Source organism: Mobula hypostoma, chromosome 11, assembly GCF_963921235.1.
Source record: "Mobula hypostoma chromosome 11, sMobHyp1.1, whole genome shotgun sequence".
NCBI lineage: Eukaryota > Metazoa > Chordata > Chondrichthyes > Myliobatiformes > Myliobatidae > Mobula > Mobula hypostoma.
The window spans coordinates 102,915,852-102,936,330 of record NC_086107.1 but is presented as its reverse complement, the minus strand read 5'-3'; positions in this window follow the sequence as shown (position 1 = coordinate 102,936,330).

Sequence of the window (20,479 nt, the reverse complement as noted above, 5' to 3'; positions counted from 1 at the left end):
ATATATTTACTGAGGTAGCTTCCACTGCTTCATTGGGCAGAGAATTCCACAGATTCACCACTCTCTGGGAAACGCAGTTCCTCCTCATCTCCATCCTAAAACTACTCCCCTGAATCTTGAGGCCATGTCCCCTAGCTCTAGTCTCACCTACCAGTGGAAACAACTTTCCTGCCTCTATCTTATCGATCCCTTTTATAATTTCACGATATTTGCCAGTAATAATAAACCTGACTCTGATTCTGAACACAAAATAATCTGCAGATGCTGGTCCTCACCTTGTCCTCACCTACCACCCCACCAGCCTCCGGATCCAGCACATTATCCTCCACAACTTCCGCCGCCTTCAACAGGACCCCACCACTAAGCACATCTTTCCCTCTCCACCCTTCTCCGCTTTCCACAGGGATCGATCCCTCCGCGACTCACTTATCCGCACGTCCATCCCCACGGATCTCCCACCTGGCACTTATCCCTGTAAGCGTAAGTGCTACACTTGTCCCTACACCTCCTCTCTTGCCACCATTCAGGGCCCCAAACAGTCCTTCCAAGTGAGGCAACACTTCACTTGTGAGTCTGTTGGGGTCATCTATTGCATCCGGTGCTCCCGTGTGGCCTCCTCTACATCGGTGAAACCCGACGCAGATTGGGGGACCTCCGCTCGAGCACCTCCACTCCGTCCGCCAAAACAAACAGGATCTCCCAGTAGCCACCCACTTCAACTCTGCTTCCCACTCCCATTCAGATATGTCCATACATGGCCTCCTCCACTGCCATGATGAGCAACACCTCATATACCGTCTAGGTAGTCTCCAGCCCCTTGGTATGAACATAGAATTCTCCAACTTCCGGTAATTCCCTCCCCCTCCCTTTCCCTATCCCTATTTCATTCCGTCCCCTCCCCCAGCTGCCTATCACCTCCCTCATGGTTCTGCCTCCTTCTACTACCCATTGTGTTTTCCCCTATTCCTTCTTCACCTTTCCTGCCTATCACCTCCCTGCCTCCCCTCCCTCACCCCTGTATCTTTCCCCTTACTGGTTTTTCACCTGGAACCTACCAGCCTTCTCCTTCCCACCCTCCCCCCACCTTCTTTATAGGGCCTCTGCCCCTTCCCTCTACAGTCCTGACAAAGGGTCTCGGCCCGAAAAGTTGACCGTTCGTTTCCACAGATGCTGCCTGACCTGCTGAGTTCCTCCAGCGTGTTGTGCATGTTGCTTTGACCTTGATTCTGATTGTGCAGTGCAGTCCAACCAACGTTTTGTTAAACTGTAACCAAACACCCCCAACTCTTGTGCTCAGATCCTTGGGCAATGGAGGTTATCATACCACCCGCATCCTGAACGACCCGTATTACCACCTTTGTAGGTGAGCAGTGAAAGCTGGAGGGAATGGTAAAAATGCGTGGAGATTAAAAATAGCTTTAGATGTAATGGTGGAATGGTGGTTGATGGTTGGTGTGGATGACAGGTGGAAGAACCTGTTTTGGTTATGTTTTCTTTGGGACTCTATTACACCACTGTGAAAGTCTGCTTTATGATGGGTATTTATCGTGTGTTATTAGAGTTACGATGACAAATTCTCTGTCTTTGCACCAGCACTTTTGATTGTAAGTTCCTACGTAGTTTTGACAGACTCTGGATCAAGGTGTCTTCGGGGGGGGGTTGCCGTTGTTTGAATGGTGAGTGTGTGTGTGGGGGAGTCAGTGCTTTTGCTGGCGTGAGTGGGGGGGAGGGGGTGTTGGTGCTTTTGCTGCTGTGAAGGATGGTGAGGAAGGGGGTGGGGTTTGGGGTTTCGATGTTTCTATCATTCGTTCTATGGGGGTCTCTTTATTTATTGAGATACAGCCTAGAACAGGCCATTCAGGCCTTTTGAGCCTTGCTGCCCAGCAACCCCTGATTTAATCCTAGCCTAATCATGGGACAATTGACAATGACCAACTAACCTACCAATCAGTACGTCTTTGGATTGTGGGAGGAAACTGGAGCACCTGGAGGAAACCCACACGGTCACTGGGAGAACATACAGGCAGGGGCGGGAATCGAACCCCCGTCGCTCATACTGTAAAGCATCGTGCTAACCATTAGGCTATGAGCACGTGGCCAAGTGGTTAAGGCTTTGGACTAGCGACCTGAAGGTCGTGAGTTCGAGCCCCAGCCGAGGGAACGTGTTGTGTCCTTGAGCAAGGCACTTAATCACACATTGCTCTGTGATGACACTGGTGCCAAGCCGTATGGGTCCTAATGCCCTTCCCTTGGACAACATCGGTGTCGTGGAGAGGGGAGACTTGCAGCATGGGCAACAGCCGGTCTTCCATACAACCTTGTCCAGGCCTGCGCCCTGGAGAGTGAAGACTTTCCGGGCGCAGATCCATAGTCTCGCAAGACTAATGGATGCCTTTAACCACTAGGCTACTGTAGATGCCTGTGAAGAGTAAGAATTTCAGGTTGTATTCTGCATACTTCCTCTAATATTAAAGTCTATCTAAATGTACGTATATAAAATGTAAATTTCTCCCACTGTACCAGCACCTGACCCTCTCCCCATCTGAGAACTGTTGCAGTGTCACAACCACAGCCACATCAATAACCCTCATTAAGCATTTTGGCAAATGAACAGAAAATATTTAAAGCTGAAAGAAAGCATAACAAATTGAGGAGTGAAATATCATCAGTGTGGCCTTCATTGCTAGAAGGATTGAATTCAAGAGCAGGGAGGTTATGCTGCAACTGTACAGGGTACTGGTGAGGCCATACCTGGAGTACTGTGTGCGGTTCTGGTCTCCATACTTGAGGAATACTCTATACTGGCTTTGGAGACAGTGCAGAGGAGGTTCACCAGGTTGATTCCAGGGATGAAGGGGTTAACCTATGAGGAGAGATTGAGTCGCCTGGGACTATATTCTCTGGAATTCAGAAGAATGAGAGGGGATCTTATAGAAACATACAAAATTTTGAAAGGGATAGATAAGATAGAAGTAGGCAAGTTGTTTCCATTGGTAGGTGAGACTAGAACTAGGGGACATTGCCTCAAGATTCAGGGGAGAAGATTTAGGATGGAGAAGAGGAGAAACTGTTTTTCCCAGAGAGTAGTGAATCTGTGGAATTCTCTGCCCATGGAAGCAGCTGAAGCTTCCTCACTAAATATATTTAAGAAACAGTTAGATAGATTTTTACATAGTAGGGGAATTAAGGGTTATGGGGAAAAGGCAGGTAGATGGAGCTGAGTTTACGGACAGATCAGCCATGATCTTATTGAATGGCAGGTCAGGGTCGATGGGCCGGATGGCCTACTTCTGCTCCTATTTCTTATGTTCTTATGTTCTTATGTTCTCATCAATGGCCGCTCTTAATCCAGAGACTGCATTGGCTTTGACACTCTGTATTTAAGATGATGAGATTCAGACAGGAATTGATATCTCATTGTTCACTGGTTAGTCCAGTGAATGCACGCACTAAAAAGTGTTCAACAAAGTTGCACAGAATAAAGCACAAGAAATAGGGATAACAGTAGGCCATTCAGCCCCTCCTACCTTCTACACCATCTAATAAGATCATAGCTAATCTTTTGTCTCAATACTATCTCCCTATTATAAAAGAACTTGCAGGGCCATGGAGAGTGGGTGAGATGGATTGTTCTCACATCGAGTTAGTACAAACTCAAAGGGCCAAATGGCCTCTTTCTGTTTGGCAGGTTTCTACAGTGCCTGGGTAAGTCAAAAACAAAACAGCATAGGTTTAAGGTGACAGGAAGGAGTTTTAAAGGGGATCTGCGGGTTATCTTACACGAGGACTAGTGGATATTAGGAGTGTGCTACAAGAGGAGGCGGTGGAATCAGATGCCACTATATCGAAGAGTTTTTTTAAATGGGTTCTTTGTTTCGTAGCTGCCTGTAAGGAGATGAATCTCAAAGTTGTGTAATATAGGAAATGACGATGATGGCATCCGTCTGTCTCGAAGGACATTGGATAGTGGCACTGGAGTGACCTCTCCAGCACACAAGCCTGGGCAGAAGGTCTGAAGATCCTGAGATGCCCAGTCATCAAGGTCCCCCTCTCGGCCTCACTGGTGTAGTCCAAAGGAAAGTTTATGGAGCAATACGTTGGCACCAGCTTGGCAGCAGGAGCTGCTGGAAGGATGTTCAACGACATCCAGCTGCCTTAGGGGCTCCACTCCAACTTTCTGTCTGGGTTTCCTCCCGTAGCCTTTGTCTCTCCTGAGGCTACCCACAAGGCAGTGGGGCTGTTTACCCCTAGCTGGGGATCTGGTTCGTGGGCACTGGGGTGTGTCCACACACCGGTGGGCCTGTGTGCTACGTGTGCAGGGGCCAGACCTCCTCCCCGCCCTCTGTAGTTCAGCCTGAGTCCGAAAGGAGTTCAGTTTCCGTGTGTCGCCAGCGAGGAGACACTACACGAGGCTCGTTGTGGCAGAGGCTGCGTACTGGCAGGGAGAGACTCACACATTCAGCTCCCCTTTTCGCAAGACTGCTAGTCAGCGGTGGAAGCTGAAAGCAAAAGGGACAAACACTACCCACGACACTACCACACTAGATACATCACAACAACCATTTCACACACAATCTGTAATGTATACATACTTCAATAGTTAATGTACTTTGAACTTTGACTTATTTGGATGGACACTTAAATAGGCAAGGCATAATAAGGAATGGTTTGATTGAGGGATTAGTATAGCTGAGTATAAAGGTCAACAAGGACTCGGTAGGCCAGAGGGCCCATGTAGGTAGGTAGGTTTCAATAGGTACATTTATTGTCAGAGAAATTTATACAATATACATCCCGAAATTCTTTTTCTTCACAAACATCCACGAAAACAGAGGATTGCCCCAAAGAATGAATGACAGTTAAATGTTAGAGCCCTGAAGCCACCCCCCAGCTCCCCCCACACACATAAGCGGCAGCAAAGCGACGACCCCCCCTCCCCACCAGCAAAAAAAATCAACAACCCCACCGAGCACTCAAGCATTCAGCAAAGCATAAATAAAGACAGACTTGCAGTACCCCATAGACTACTCGTTCACTTGGTAATTCGACATACCACAGGCTCTCTCTCTCCCTAATAAGTGAAAAAGAGGTGTTACGTTTCACAGTGAGAGGGGGGACGTAACAAAACAACTCACCGATTTATGTCTGTGCGTTGCCTTCTTCCGAGCTCTGTGCCCAAAGAACTTGGGTCTCTGGGCGCACAGCCAGCAGCCAGCTCGCTGTTTTCGATCTTCCGTAAACTCCCACAACGCATCAGTTTTCTGCAGCAGCACCGACCTCGAATCCACCCACCTCCAGGGCTATGAAAATCTGACACCCTGAAGGCACGCTAGTCTTCTGGGCCACGTCCTTGGCATATCAAAACAAGGCCAGTTGTGAGGCCCTGAGAGGGGGTCCCATTCCCAAAAAGAACCAAAGTCAGCGTGTAACTCCAGGTCAGGGTCTTCAAAAGAACCCTGAAAGGGAAAAACAGAGATATTAAAGATGGAAATAGAGCTGTTTTGGAAGATGCAAGCAAAGGAGTTGCCGTTAGGCACCAACATCCTAAGCTTTGCCCTCCATAAAATGTTCTATACAAATTAGAATTGGTTTATTATTACAACCGCGATACCGTGACAAGCTTTTGTTTTGCATGCCATCCAGATAGATTATATCAGACATAATTTCATCAAGGTAGTTGAAAGAAAACCAGAATGTGGAATACCGTGTTGCGTTTACAGAGGAGGAGCATTGCGAGCAGACAAAGTGCCTGGGGTTGGGAGATCTGCAGTTCAAAACTTCAGTGTATGGGAGGCTTTTCACAGTTCAGTAGAAGCATTCCTTGAGCCTGATGGTGTGTATGTGTTCTCAGGTTTAGTCTCTTCTACGCGCTAAAAGGGGCGACAAGAGAGAAAGACCTGAGTAGGGGAGGTCCTTGATTCTGATGGCTGCTTTGCCAAGGCAGAGTCAATGGAGAAGAGTCCGGTGTGTGAGATGGACTGGACTATGTTCACAGCTCCCTGCAGTTTCCTGCGGTCTTGGGCAAAGCAGTTACCGCTCCAACACACACACACAAAATGCCGGAGGAACTCAGCAGGCCAGGCAGAAGCTATTGAAAAAAGCACAGGCGATGCTTCGGGCCGAAACCCTTCAGCAGGACTGGAGAGAAAATGCTGAGGAGTAGATTTAAAAGGTGGGGGCGGGGGGAGGGGAGAGAGAAATGCCAGGTGATAGGTGAAACCAGGAGGGGGAGGGATGAAGTGAAGAGCTGGGAAGTTGATTGGTGAAAGAGACAGAAGGCCATGGAAGAAAGAAAAGGGGGAGGAGCACCAGAGGGAGGCGATGGGCAGGTAAGGAGATAAAGTGAGAGAAGGAAAGGGGGATGGGAAATAGTGAAGGATGGGGGAGGTGGGAGGCATTACCAGAAGTTTGAGGTATTGATGTTCATGCCATCAGGTTGGAGGCTACCCAAGCGGAATATAAGGTGTTGTTCCTCCAACCAAGCTGTGATGGATCCCAGACTGAACTCTGTGACTCCACGGAGTTGTGCATAGTCAATCCCTTGCTTGTTAATTATCGTGCAGGTTCTCAATAGATTCGGATTCACTCATGATATATATTGCTTTGCCTTGTTATAAAAAATCGCAATATCTTGGTTACAACTTACTCCGAGATACATATTGCCTCCTATTACTGTGTACAGGTATGTCTTCCCTGAGGATTATCAGTTTGTCGTGGCGGAGAGGCTTATGAAACGTGAGACCCTGAGAACGACGGTGCCCAGAGCTCAGCTCCTGCTAGGGTCACCCGTGGCGGTGAGGTCAAGGCGAAGGTTCCAGAAAAAGAGCAATCCAACCAGGACCTCAGCAGTGGAGCTGGCAGAAGACGAGGGCACTTCACAACGTCGGTGAAGGCAAAGGACGGCTACGGCAGTGAAGAATCCTGAGTCGTCTTACACTCCATGTCACTGGAGCCTGACCCCGATCCGTCAAGGACCATGTGATTACCGCCTGTGCATCAGTCTTCCCAAGGTCACGCCCAGGCGTTCTCCATTCAGGGATAACCCCTCAGGAGAACATCATACTCAACTCGAGTGAATGGACTTCTAGAAGTATATGAAACCACCTGAAGCCTTTGAGTCAATTGTAGTCTGTGAGTTACTCCCACATCCTCTGATTAAGATATTCCCTCTTTTATGGCGTTGAATTGCAGTTTAGGGTAAACTTGAACCATCGGTAACATCGGAACAGATCTGATTTCGCATCATCTATTTCTGTAACATCATCTATTCAACTAGATACCTTCTCCATCATAGAAAGAAAAAGTTACTTATATTTATTTCGAGATATGGCACAGTAACAGGCCCAAAGATTACACCATATGACCAATCAACCTACTAACCCGTATGTCTTTGGAATGTGGGAGGAAACCACAGGCAGTTATGGGGAGAACGTACAAACTCCTTATAGACAGCGGCGGGAATTGAACCTGGGTCACTACTGTTGTTAGAGCGTTACACTACCCTAAAATACATCATTTTGCATCAACAGCCAACACAGTCCGAGGATTGTGCCATGTTTCCAGCACTAACGTAGCAAACCCACAACTTACTAACCCTAACCAGCAAGTCTTTGGAATGTGGGAGGAAACCGGGGTACCAGGAAGAAACATGCACGTTGACGGGGAGAATATACAAACTCCTTACAGATATCGGCAGGAGTTGAACCCAGCTCACTAGTGCTGTAATAAGGTTATGTTAACCACTAACTACCACGCCGCCTTAACCATGTAATCATATAACAATTGCAGCATGGAAACAGGCCATCTTGGCCCTTCTAGTCCGTGCCGAACTCTTACTCTCACCTAGTCCCACCGACCTACACTCAGCCCATAACCCTCCATTCCTTTCCTGTCCACATATCTATCCAATTTAACTTTAAACGACAACATCGAACCTGCCTCAACCACTTCTGCTGGAAGCTCGTTCCACACAGCTACCACTCTCTGAGTAAAGAAGTTCCCCCTCATGTTACCCCTAAACTTTTGTCCTTTAACTCTCAACTCATGTCCTCTTGTTTGAATCTCCCCCACTCTCAATGGAAAAAGCCTGTCCATGTCAACTCTATCAATCCCCCTCATAATTTTAAACACCTCCATCAAGTCCCCCCTCAACCTTCCACGCTCCAAAGAATAAAGACCTAACTTGTTCAACCTTTCTCTGCAACTTAGGAGATGAAACCCAGGCAACGTTTTAGTAAACCTCCTCTGTACTCTCTCAATTTTATTGACATCTTTCCTATAATTCGCCTTGCATACATGAAGCGCCTTACCCAGCCTTGAAGTCCCCTGAATACTTTATGGTGAAGCGCCAACACAAGTACAAACATACGTACAAATTAGGAGCAGGAGTTAATCACTTGGTCCCTTAAGCCTGCTCAGCCATTCACTGCCCATCTCTCAGCAACCTCTCATTTACCAACTATCCATTCATCCTTACCTCGGAGGTATACAAAGGCTCTGTTTCAGGACAGAGAGTTCCAAAGACTCACGATCCTCTGAGACTGAAAAAAAACATCTCATTTTGGTCTTAAATCTGCAACCCGTTATTTTTAAAAAGTGACCCCTCGTCTAGGTTCTTCCACAGGAGGAAACATCCTCTCCACGTCCACCTTGCCAATCCACTCATGATCATATACGTTTCAATCAAGATCTCTCTCACGCTTTAAGGATTCAGGATGTACCTTGTTTGTCATTTACACTTACACGTGTTAGGAATTTGCCGTGGTGTGTTGGCAGGACATGCAACAAAAATACAACAACGTCCAACACTTAAAAAGAATTATATAAAAATAAGTTTGGGTTAATTTAAAAATAAGTTAGAAGTTAAAGTACAGACATTGAAAAAAATGTGCTTATACACATAAATCCCAGCATGAATTTACAATGTAAACAGCATTATAAAAAGCGGTTTAAAGTGTTTACAGGGACTGAGGTAATAGCCAGAGGTGGGTGGGGGCCCAACTAGAACTATTAATCAGGTTAACTGCCTGGGGAAGAAACTCTTGTAACCTCCTGTGGATACAAACATAGCCTAGCTGATCATTTCTCATGAGATAACAGGCCCACTCCAGGTATCTGCCGAGTAAACCCTCAGTACACTGTGACCTCACCAGTTCACTGTATGAAGTATGACCTCCCCACTTCGGTATTCTGTCCTGGTCATGATAAGCAATGTTTGTCAGCCTTCCTAATTATTCGCTTGACCTAATACTAATATCCTGTGAATCATGACACTTGGATTGCTCAGCGCCGTAGAGCCCTAAATCCTTTCATGATTTTGATAAAACGATTCTTTTTTTTCCCCTACCAAAATGGACGATTTCACACTTTGATTATACTCCATCTGCCAAATTTTTTTGCCCTCTCAATTAACCTATCTATATCTCTCGCGGGGTTCCTTAAGTCCTCTTCAGAACTCACTTGAAGTTGGTGTAGTCGATATAGCGATGCAGAAACTACAGCAAACCAGTTTGTCCAAAGCAATGCTTCACAGACCTAAATGAAATAAATGTAAAGACTCTGTCCGGAAGAAGACAATGGCAAACCACTTCTGCAAAAAAGTTTGCCAAGAACAATCAGGGTGATGGGGAGACCATGATTGCCTGCATCACACAACAGGGCACCTAATGAACAAAGTATCCATGTAAACTCAGCCATTACGCACGGCCTGGCTGTATTTAGCCCACTATGTCTTTTTGGAGTTCTTTGAGGTTCCCTCTCAATCTACACTCTATAAAATAGTGATGTTTGAGATGTTTTTAGATAGACATATGGAGGGATAGGAATCATATGGAGGCAGAGATACTTAGTTTAATTTGACACGGTGTTTGATGTAGACATTGTAAGTGAAAGGGCTTGTTTGGTAATTTGGACATGTTGTACGGGCAGGCCAGTTCAGACTCGGCTCTGTGCTAAAAATATGGGACTTCCTTTGCGGACTTCAGTTCAGAATGCTGTTTGATTGCACGATGTGTTTTTTTTTCTCTGCACATTGGGTGTTTGACGGTCTTTTTTAATATATACATGAGTTCTTTTGGGTTTCTTTGTTTCGCAGCTGCCTGTCGGGAGGTTAATCTCAAAGTTGTATAATGTATACATACTTTGATAAGAATGTACTTTGAACTTTGAACTCTAATGAACATTGGCCTAGTCAACCCAACGTTACTAGAACATTAAGATAGATTTTAACCTAAACTGGTCAGCATTTAACTAATTTCTCTCGACATTACACATTTGAACCGATCTCCAAATTGGGAAAAAGCCACAAGTGAAGAGACCCACCCGAAAACAGACAAGGACATGGGTAAGTATCTATTCGGGCATAAACTGCATTTCAATTCCTTTACTTGGTTTTTGTTTTAGTTTCATTCTTTCCTCCATGGCGGAACCCTTGGCTCTGAATTACTGGGTGTGGTGCTGTTTCAGAAGGTTAGGCGTATAATCTAGCACAACATCCCAGTGCAGTACTGAAAGATTACTGCCCTACAGGGTTGATCTGAAACTATCAATTACTCATTTATTACTTTGTTTGTATTTTGTAAACTTTTTTGTGTGTGGCTGGCAGAGGATCCAGCCGCAAAATCTCTGTTCTGGTACGCAGCGAGATACTCGGTTCTCAAGAACCTCCAAAAAAAAAATAGTGTCCCTTTTAATTGAGCAACGCTCGAAACATCATGACATCACGACAAACGGCATGACCTCAAAAACTTTGACAAACGTCTGTAGTTGTCTATTTTTCTGGCTGCATCACGGTCTGGTATGGAGACACAAATGCCTTTGAAGAGAAAATGCTACGAAAGGTCAAAACAAGAGAAAATCTACAGATGCTGGAAATCCGAGCAACTCACACAAAATGCTGGGGTATCAGCAAGCCGGGCAGCAGCTGTGGAAAGAAGTACACGAGCCCTTCTCTCTTCTCCCTGCTGCCGCCAGGTAGAAGGTACATGTGTCTCAGGACTCGTACCACCAGGTTCAAGGACAGTTACTTTTTTCCGTAGATGCTGCCTGCCCTGCTGAGTGCCTCCATCATTTTGTGTGTGATCCTACAAAAGGTAGTGGATTCGGCCCGGGTAAAGCCCTCCCAACCACTGAGCACATCTACATGAAACACTGTCGCAGGAAAACAGCATCCATCATCAGAGATCCTCACCACCCAGGCCGTGCTCTGTTCTCACCGCTGCCATCAGGTAGAAGGTACAAGAGCCTCAGGATTCATGCCAGCAGGTTCAAGACCAGTTACTACCCCTCAACCGTCAGGCACCTGAACAAAAGGGTGTAACTACACTCACCTATTGAGATGTTCCCACAACCAACGATCTCACTTTAAGGACTCTTTATCTTGTTATTTCACGCTCTCGTTATTTATTGCTATTTATTTATATTTGCACTTGCACAGTTTGATGTCTTCTGTGCTCTACATGATCCTGTTATAGTTACTAGTCTACAGGTTTGCTGAGCCTGTCCAGAGGAAAATGAATCTCAGGGTTGTCTTTGTACATATATGTACTCTGATACTAAAATTTGCTTTGCACTTCGAAAACAAAACTGGAGGAACTCAGGCAGCGCTTTGTAGAAGGAAGGAAGTGGACATTTAGTGTTACAGATCAAGACCCTTCACCTGAACTGAAAGTTACTGGGGAGATAGCCAGTATAAAATGGTAGAGGTAAGGAGTGGAGCGAGAGCTGGCGGGTGATAGGTGGATCCAGGTGAGGAGGGATAGTGTGTTTAATAGTAACAGGAGGTAGTGGGGGGGAGGGTTTGATGCTTTTTTCTGGAGAAAATGGGGGAGGGGGAGGAAGGAGAGTTGATGATTTTGCTGCTGTGTGTGCGTGGGAGGGGGCTTTGGGGTTCTAACGTTTTCTGTCATTCACTCTGGGTTTTTCTTTTCTGTTTTGTGGATGTCTGTGAAGAGTAAGAATTTCAGGTTGTACACTGTATACATTCTCTGATGTTAAATTGAACCATTCGAGCTGGCAGGTGATAGGTGGATCCAGGTGAGGAGGGGTGATAGGTGGATCCAGATGAGGCAGGTGATAGGTGGATCCAGGTGAGGAGAGTAATAGGCTGATGGAAGAGGGTAGTGTGTTTAATAGCAACAGGTGATAGGTGGATCCAGGTGAGGAGAGTAATAGGCTGATGGAAGAGGGTAGTGTGTTTAATAGCAACAGGTGATAGGTGGATCCAGGTGAGGCAAGTGATAGGTGGATCCAGGTGAGGAGGGAGATAGGCTGATGGAGGAGGGTAGTGTGTTTAATAGTAACAGGAGCTGGCAGCTGATAGGCAGAGGCAAATAAAAGGCCGAAGGTGACGGGATCTGATAGGGAAGGAAGGTGGAGAGAGGAATCAAGTGGGAGAGGGCAGGTGGGGGCAGTGGGGGAGGGGACCCAGTCAGAGATTGAGGGCGGATAGAATGGGTGGAGGAAGAAAAAGAAGTAAATTCCAATGTCTGCAGTCTCTTGTTTTTCCCTTTTAAATGAGCCAAGAAAGAAACTTAATTGGAATACCAAATAAAAGTTCTCAATGCCCATAAACTTCACACTCTTTGTGGAAATGCTCCATTTTTTTTGCCCATGGAAACTTCCCTGTGCAAACTGACTTCTTTGCTTTCTTACGAAACAAGAAAAGTGAATTCCATTGAGTGTCCTGAAAATGTAACACTTTCTTTCTACAGCAATGTAAAATGCTTTGCTTGGTTTGAGTGTGTGAAAGCCATGGATTAAATACAAGTTGCCTGGGATAGCCCAAGGATGTGGAAGGTGATATATGAATGCAAGGTGTTACAATCCTCATGTTAAAAAAGGTGACGTATAAAAGTAAGTTGCTGGGCAATCCTAAGGTTGTGAAAGGTGATAAATAAATGCAAGTTATTTGGGACACCCTGATGAAGTGATAGAGGATATGTACTGTAAATCCAAGTTGCTTGAAACATCCCGAGGCTGAGAAAGGAGATATATAAATGCAGAGTACTTGGGATATCCTGAGGATGTGGAAGGTTATAGAGAAATGCAATTGCTTGGGATGCCCCGAGGATGTGGAAGTTGATATATAAATGAAAGTTGGTTTAAATTAATTACTTGAATTGAGACTCCCCAACTGCCAGAGTGGGATTCAATCTCAACTCTTTGAATAAATGGTCCAGAAATCGGACAGATAGTCCATAATTTAACAAGCGTTGTATTACAATACAATTAATGAGAAACATAAAAAAGTTTATTGGGGCTCCTATAGTTAAGTAAAAAGGGGGAGAAGAAAATGCAGGGTAAATGTGGGCTTCTTGCAGGCAGAGACTGGAGAATTTATAATGGGAAGTGAGTGAGTGAGGGGCTAAGCTCACACTTTGTTACTGTACTCACTCTGCTGCCTGTTACACTGCTGGCGTTTCAGGCAGCAGTGAAGATCGTCCATCTCTGGCAGTATTCAGGGCTTCCTTCATTGTGTCAGCTTCATCTCGGTTTTCACTACTGTCAGTCATGCAAGTCCCAGGTGGAGACTCAGGAATACCGTCACACTCAGATGCAGAACAATTCCCCATTACTGTTCCCAGAACAATTTTGTTTGAGCAGTTGGGGTTGGTAGCCCTGAGTTGGACCTCCGAACCCGGATGACCAGTGGACTACTGTCAGTCTGTCACCCTTTGACTTGTTTGGCATGGGTGACCCTACCAAGAGCCAAAGCACAAGGCCCTGACTCCAGCCAACAGCTCTCCGGGTCATTGAGGTCCTCTTGGAGGACTGTATTCACGGAAGTCATAACATAGTCCCAGAAGTACAGAAGGACCAATGGTTCAGGGTAAAGAAGAAAGTAAAAGAAATTAGCACCACTAAAGGAATATTGTGAGAGAAACTAATGAAGTTCAAAGTACAAAGTAAATTTATTATCAAAGTGCATATATGTGACATATACAACCCTGAAATTAATTTTCCTGTGGATGTACTTGACACATCTATAGAATAGTAACTATAACAGATTCAATGAAAAACCGTCCAACTAAGGCGTTCAACCAGAATACAGAAGACAACAAAATTGAGCAAATGCAAAAAGAAGAAACAACAATATAAATAAATAAGCAATAAATATTGAGAGCATGAGATGACGAGTCTTTGAAAGTGAGTCCATTGGTTGTGAGAACATTTCAACGGTGGGGCAAGGGAAGTTGAGTGAAGTTATCTCCTTTGTTCAAGAGCCTGGTGGCTGATGGGTAGTAACTGTTCATGAACCTGGTGGGGTGAGCCCTCAGGCTGTTGATGACAGGAGTGAGAAGAGAGCATGTCCTGGGTCGTGGGGGTCCCTGCTTTCCTGTGACAATGTTTCATGTAGATGTGCTCAATGGTGGGGGTGTTGCTTTACCCATGATGGACTGGCCTGTACCCACTACTTGCAAGTCTGTAAGCCAATAAATCACAAAGGTATTACTATCTATATCCCAGTAGTTTTTTTTAAAACAAATGGCTAGGTTAAGTTATAAGTATTTTATCTATCTCATTCCAGAATTCTGATATGGTTCCTGCAGATTGGGGGGTAGTAAATATGACCCCACTATTTAAAAAGGAGAGAGAGAGAGAGAAAAATCTGCCCTTGGATAGAATAAAAGTGGAGAAAGGTAAATATTTGAAAGATTGAGGAATTGAAGGTTATGGTGATCTGATAGAGAAGGGGAGCTGAGACCAGCACTGATCTGACCTAATCATATTGAAAGGCTGGGCAGGCCTGACAGGCTTTGTGGCCTGCTATTGCTCCTGTGTTCGATCTGCTGAAAAAGAAACTATTGATCTTGTGGCCTGATATCCAAAGCAGGGAGCGCCGCAAACAAACGGGCTCAATTGCTAGATAAGGAGCTGGTCATTTAAAATTGAGACATTTATTCTCTGAAAAGAGGGTGAATCTCTGGAATTCTCTGCCCTTGGATAGATTTAGAGTGGAGAGAGATAAATATTTGAAAGATCGAGGTCTGTAGGGAATGGATACAGAAGAGGAGGTGAGGCCAGCATTGATCAGCCATGATCATATTATGGTGGAGCAGGGGCCTTGTGGCCTACCCCTGCTCCTGTTTTCAATGTGCTGGTATCCATAATCCCTCCAAGAGGACCACAACCTTGTTGTGGTTTGGAAACTTGCGATTCTCAATGACCCAGAGAGCTATGTCGGCTGGAATCCGGGCTTTATGCTTTTGCCCTTGGTAGGGTCATCCATGCCCAATAGGTCAAAGGTCAGAGGCCAGACTAAGAGTGGCCCACCAGTCCTCCAGGTTTGGGGGTTCAGCTCAGGGCTGACAAGCCTGACTGGTCAAACAGAATTGTTAGGGAACAGCAATGAAGAATCCTTCTACATCTGAGTGCGACGGTATTCCTGAGTCTCCACCCGGGACCTGCATGACTGACAGTAGTGAAAACCCAGAGAAAACCCTGAGCACCACCAGAGATGGAGATCTTCATTGCTGCCCTAAACGCCAGTGGCATAACAGGCAGAAGCGAGTAAGGTATCTATAATTAAAGCTGAGCCATCAAAACACTTAGAAAATGTTAGCATGATTGAGCAGATTCAACATGGAAGGGAAATTGTTTTTGACTCATCTATTGGAGTTCTTTGATGCTTTATCCAGTAGTGAAGTTGAGAACATAAGAAACAGGAGCAGGAGACGGCTATCTTGAGTTGGTCTGCTCCACCATTTAATAAGATCTTGGCTGATGGACTGTGGACTCAACTCTACCTACCTGCCTTTTCCCCAATCACCCATTAGTTCCTCTGCTATGTAAAAATCTATTTAACTGCATCTTAATTATATTTGGGGGGGTGTGGGGGAGACTCTACTGCTCCCCTGGGCAGTGAATTCCACAGATTAGATGCTCTTTCTGAAAAGCTCCTCACCTCCATCCTAAATCTAACCGCCCCCCCCGGATTTTTAGGTTATGATCCATAGTTCCAGTCTTATCTACCAACGGATAAACTTTCCTGCTCCATCTTATCTATCCTTTTGTTAATTGTATCTATTTCTGTAAGGTCCTCTCTTATTATTCTGAATTCCCATGATTATATTCCCAGATGACTCACCCTGCCCTCATAGGCTAACCCCTTCATATCCAGAATCAATCTGGTGAACCTCCTCTGCACTGCCTTCAAAGTTAGTATATCTTTTCCCAAGTAAGGAAATCAGAACTGCGCACAGTACTCCAGGTGTGGCCCTATCAGGATCTTGTACAGTCGCAGCATAACCTCCCTGCTCTAAAATTTAATCCCTCTAGCAATGAAAGCCAACATTCCATTGGCCCTTTTGATAGCCTGTTGTACGTGCAAACCAACCTTTTGCAATTCATGTACTAGCATTCCCAAGTCCCTCTGCATAATATCATGCTGCAATCTTTCATAATTTAAATAATAGTCTGACTTTCTATTTTTCCTTCCAAAGTGGATGACTTTGCATTTACCAACTTTGTATTTCATCTGCCAGACCCTTGTCCACTCACTTAACCTATCTATATCTCTCTGCAGGTTCTCCTCATCCTCTGCACAATTTTTTTTTCCATTCAACTTAGCTTCATGAGCAAACTTACAGAAGATACACTACACATACATGGTAATGTTACAGCTATATAGGACCCTGGTCAGACCCCTCTGGTAATGTTACAGCTATATTGCTATATAGGACCCTGGTCAGATCCCACTTGGAGTACTGTGCTCAGTTCTGGTCACCTCACCACAGGAAGAATGTGGAAACTATAGAAAGGGTGCAGAGGAGATTTACAAGGATGTTGCCTGGACTGGGGAGCATGCCTACAAGAATAGGTTGAGTGAACTCGGCCTTTTCTCCTTGGAGCAATGGAGGATGAGAGGTGACCTGATAGAGGTGTATAAGATGATGAGAAGCATTGATCGTGTGGATAGTCAGAGGCTTTTTCCCAGGGCTGGAATGGCTAACACGAGAGGGCACAGTTTTAAGGTGCTTGGAAGTAGGTACAGAGGAGATGTCAGGGGTAAGTTTTTTACGCAGAGAGTGGTGAGTGCGTGGAATCGGCTGCCGGTGACTGTGATGGAGGCGGATACAATAGGTTCTTTTAAGAGACTCCTGGACAAGTACATGGAGCTCAGAAAAATAGAGGGCTATGGATAACCCTAGGTAATTTCTAAAGTAAGTATGCGTTCGGCACAGCATTGTGGGCCAAAGAGCTTGTATTGTGCTGTAGGTTTTCTGTTTCTATTCTTCCAAATCATTAATATTGTAAATTGTTGTGGGTCCAATACCAACCCCTGAGGCATCCCACTCTCCACTGATTGCCAACAGGAGGAACATTTATCCCAACTCTCTGCCTTCTATTAGTTAACCAATTCTCTGTCCATGCTAATACATTACCCAGAATTCCATGCATCCCAGTCTTATGGATAAATCTTTTATGTGGCACCTTATCAAACGCTTTCTGAAGATCCAAGTATACAATATCCACCTGTTTCTCTCTATCCACTCTGCTCAGTACATCTTCAAAGAACTACGTAAATTTAGCAAACAGGACCTGCTCTTCCTGAATTCACACTGCACCTGCCTGTTTGAATGACTTCCATCCTGATGTTTCATTATTTCTTCCTTAATGATCGCTTCAGGCACTTTCCCAACTTCAGACGTTAAGCTAACTGGCCTGTAGTTACCTACATTTTGCCTGCATCCTTTTTCTAAGCGTGATGTGACTTTCATTGTCTTCCAATCTGCCAGGGCCTGACCAGAATCCTGAGAATGTTGGCAACTTTAACTTCTGCCATCACTTTCAAATCGCTGGGAAGCATTCCATCAGGACTGCTGTTTTGCTCAGTACTAACACTTCAGTGACAGCAGTTGTATCAAGGACACCATCACTTCCATAACATCTGTCTTCAGCACATTAGGCATCTCCTTCACCATGAAGACAAACAGAAAATAATCATTCAAATTCTTGGCTGTTTTCATATTGCCCAATATTAATTCTGCCTTATCATCCTCCAAAGGATCTTTGTTCACTCGAGGCACCACCTTCTGCTTCATACAATTATTAAAACCTTTCTTATCTATTTTTATATTTTGTGCTAGCTTACTTTATTAATCCATCTTCCCTCTCTTTATTGTTTTGTGGTTCTTTGTTGCCTTTAAAAGTCTTCAAATCTTTCAGTTTCCCATTACTCTTGATGACATAGTATGCATGGGCTTTTCGTTTGATACCTTCCTTTATTCCTCTGTGCACTCACTTAACCCATCTATATCTCTCTGCAGATTCTCCACATCCTCAGCAAAACCACAGTAGATGCACCACATCCAGTGCCTCCTTCCAAATCATCCATGTAAATCGTGAACGGTTGCAGGCCCAATACAAACCCCTGAGGCTGACTCTCTACCCTCACTGTCCTAGTCTTTAGCTGGAGTATACTCTGTTGGGCAGCGCGAAAGCATCTCTTTGAAAGTCTCCCACTATTCCCTCTGAAGAGATTTTTGAGAGAGGCCATCCATGTGAGGTGTTTGGATTTTCAGGAGACTTTCAACAATGGTCCTCCCAGGAGGTTGGCGAGAAAAGGTTAGAAGATGTGGAATTGTGAGTATTGTCATCTGATAGACTAGAAAGAGTTCATTCCTAAGTTGGAGGCCAAAGGATATCAATGCAACCTATGACATAAAACTATGAGTGAATTAGATAATATGAGCAGATGATAAGAAAGGAAAGAGGCATCAGTTGAGTGCATGACACGTGGAACACAACATTGAAATTATGCCCCACTTGGTAGAAAAACTTAAAAGCTGGGTATTTTTTTTAGATGGCAAAAGGCTGAGAAATGGAGATGTTCAAAGCAACCCGGACATTCTTGTACACAATTTACTGAAAGGGTGACTTGCAGGTGAAGCAGGAAATGAGGAAGGTAAATCACAGATGGCACTTCATTGTAAGAGGATTTGAGTATGAGAGTCAGGAAGTCTAATTGCAATTACAAAGGCCCTTAGTTAAACAATTCTGATCTCCTTTTTTGCTATAAACAGAGTGAGACCGAGGCTATGGGCCAGCTCCAGCTGTTCCTGGTTTATGGTCTCAATTTAGCTCGGAATGCTTTTGCTTGTTTTTATTGTTTGCATGATTTGTGTTTTTTTCTGTTTCTCTTTGCAAATTGGGGGGTTGGTCTTTTTTAAATTGGGTTCTCTCGGGTTTCTTGCTTTGTGGCTGCCTGTTAGCAGACAAATCTCAAGGTTGTATAATTTACACATTATTTGATAATAAATGTACTTTGAATTATTTAAGAGCAGTAAAGTTTCATTAAAATGGTTCCCATGAAGGCAAGATTGGCCAGGCCCCTTAATCTTCAGCATTTAGAAGAATGAGATGTGACTTCTCTCAAATAGACAACATTCTTATATGGCTTGACAAGTTAGGTCTTTCACTTGGTTAAGGAATTTAGAACAAGGAAGAGACAGCCTCAGAATATGTGGTAATGTCATGTGAAAAAAATTCTTCACTCAAGTAATGTACCTTTGGAATCCTCTACCTTGAGGGTTGTGAAGGGTCAGTTATTGGTTTCATTCAGAACCGAACTTGATAGATATCTGGATATTAATGGTATCAATAAATGTGAGGCTATGACTTAAAAGTAGTGTTTGCAGTTTACAGATCAGGGTAGTGCAGTGTTTAGCAACCGCTATTACAATTCAGGATGTCAGAGTTCAGAGTTCAATTCTGACGTCCTCTGTAAGCAAGTTTGTATGTCCTTCCCGTGTCCACGTGGGTTTCCTACAGAAGCTCCAGTTAGTAGTTTAATTGGTCATTGTAAATTGTCCTGTGATTAGGCTAGGGTTAACATCGATGGGTTGCTGGGGGGCATGGCTTGGAAGGGCTTATGCCTTATAAATCTCCAAATAAGTAAAAGAAAACTGACTGCACATGTGGATTGGCAGAGTAGGCCCAGGCAGCTTATTTCTATTCTAGTTTCTGATTAGAGTGTGTGCGATACTGTGAAGATGCAAAACATGATATGTAAATGCAAGCAACATACATCAAAGTTGCTGGTGAACGCAGCAGGCCAAGCAGCATCTATATGAAGAGGTACAGTCGACGTTTCAGGCCGAGACCCTTCGTCAGGACTAACTAATTTCCTTCAGTTAGTCCTGACGAAGGGTCTCGGCCTGAAACGTCGACTGTACCTCTTCCTATAGATGCTGCTTGGCCTGCTGCGTTCACCAGCAACTTTGATGTATGTTGCTTGAATTTCCAGCATCTGCAGAATTCCTGTTGATATGTAAATGCAAGTTACTTTGAATGTCCCAAGGATGTGGAAGGTGATATATAAATGCAAGGCTTTCTTGCTGACGTGATTGTGACGTCAGTTACGCGGTAACCAATTGGTCAATGCATCCTACCAATCAGAAGTAGTCATTTCTCAGGCAGCAACCAATCAGAGCCGAGTTGCTAGCACGCCGCTTTATTTTTAGTATCGAGAAGGACG